At 30.4% G+C, this 2,044-nt stretch overlaps 1 non-coding gene across 1 annotated transcript; it reads right to left on the reverse strand.

The window, feature by feature from the left end:
- Window positions 1–1,676: 1,676 nt before the first annotated feature.
- Window positions 1,677–1,780, reverse strand: LOC127743523 (small nucleolar RNA R71). Its single transcript, XR_008004912.1, has one exon. It is a non-coding gene; the product is annotated as a small nucleolar RNA R71 (small nucleolar RNA).
- Window positions 1,781–2,044: the final 264 nt, after the last annotated feature.

Raw genomic sequence — 2,044 nt, forward strand, 5'->3', positions numbered from 1 at the left:
TGTCTTACATGTTTTCTTTGCATCAAAAAATTTTTCAAAAATATATTCTTGATGTTCATCATGATCTTCAAAGTGTTCTGGGTGTTCATCTTGACATTCATAGTGTTCTTGCATGCATAATTGGTTTTGATCCAAAATTTTCATGTTTTGGGTCATAATTGTGTTTTTCTCTCTCATCATTAAAAATTTAAAAATAAAAAATATCTTTTCCTTATTTCTCTCCAAATTTTCGAAAATTTGAGTTGACTTGGTAAAAATTTTTTAAAATTAGTTGTTTCTTACAAGTCAAGTCAAATTTTCAATTTTAAAAAATCTTATCTTTTTAAAACTTTTTCAAAAATTAAATCTTTTTCATTTTTCTTTTTAATTTTTGAAAATTATTTAAAATGTTTTTTTAAAAAAATCTTTTTTTTTTAATTTTATCTTAATTTTCGAAATTATGCTAACAATTAATATGATTGATTCAAAAATTTGAAGTTTGTTACTTTCTTGTTAAGAAAGGTTCAATTTTTAAATTCTAGAATCTTATCTTTTAGTTTCTTGTTAGTTAAGTAATTAATTTTAATTTTAAAAATTAAATCTTTTTCAATCCTATCTTTTTTATCACTTATCTTATCTTTTTATCATATCTTTTTCAAAATTTTATCTTATTCAAAAATTTGATTTCAAAATATCTTATCTAACTTCTTATCTTCTTATCTTTTCAAATTTGATTTTAATATCTTTTTCAACTAACTATTTGACTTTTTGTTTGTTTCTTATCTTTTTCAAAACCACCTAACTACTTCTCCCTCTCTAATTTTTGAAAATATCTCACCTCTTTTTCAAAATTCTTTTTAATTAATTAACTAATTGTTTTAAAATTTTAATTTTAATTCTATCTCATCTTTAATTTTCGAAAATCATTAACTCCTTTCCAAAATTAATTTTCGAATTCTCTCCCTCATATTCTCTTATTTATTTATTTACTAACACTTCTCTTCACCTCTCTTCATCTCTAATCACTGCTTCTATCCTCACCCTTGTGTTTGGGTTCTCCTTTCTTTATTCCCTTTCTTCTTCTACTAAAAATAAGGAACCTCTTTACTGTGACATAGAGGATTCCTCTTCTCTTCTTTTCTTGTTCTCTTCTCTTTCATATGAGCAGGAACAAGGAAAAAGGCATTCTTGTTGAAGCTGATCCAGAACCTGAAAGGACTCTGAAGAGAAAACTAAGAGAAGATAAATTACAACAATCCAGAGACAATCTTGCTGAAATTTTCGAACAAGAAAAGGAGATGGCAGTCGAACCCAACAACAATAATACAAGAAGGATGCTTGGTGATTATACTACACCTACTTCCAAGTTTGATGGAAGAAACATCTCAATTCCTGCCATTAGAGCAAACAATTTTGAGCTGAAACCTCAACTAGTTGCTCTAATGCAACAGAACTGCAAGTTTCATGGACTTCCATCAGAAGATCCCTACCAGTTTTTAACTGAGTTCTTGCAGATCCGTGAGACTGTTAAGACTAATGGAGTAGATCCTGAAGTCTACAGGCTCATGCTTTTCCCTTTTGCTGTAAGAGACAAAGCTAGAGCATGGTTGGACTCTCAACCTAAAGATAGCATGGACTCTTGGGACAAGCTGGTCACGGCCTTCTTGGCTAAGTTCTTTCCTCCTCAAAAGCTGAGCAAGCTTAGAGTGGATATTCAGACCTTCAAACAAAAAGATGGTGAATCCCTCTATGAAGCTTGGGAAAGATACAAACAGATGAAAAAAAGATGTCCTTCTGACATGTTTTCAGAATGGACCATGATAGATATATTCTATTATGGTCTATCTGAGTTCTCTAAGATGTCATTAGACCATTCTGCAGGTGGATCTATTCACCTAAAGAAAACGCCTATAGAAGCTCAAGAACTTATTGACATGGTTGCAAATAACCAGTTCATGTACATTTCTGAGAGGAATTCCGTGAATAATGGGATGCCTCAAAGGAAGGGAGTTCTTGAAATTGATGCTCTGAATGCCATATTGGCTCAGAACAAAATGTTGACTCA

Source organism: Arachis duranensis, chromosome 10, assembly GCF_000817695.3.
Source record: "Arachis duranensis cultivar V14167 chromosome 10, aradu.V14167.gnm2.J7QH, whole genome shotgun sequence".
Taxonomy (NCBI): domain Eukaryota; kingdom Viridiplantae; phylum Streptophyta; class Magnoliopsida; order Fabales; family Fabaceae; genus Arachis; species Arachis duranensis.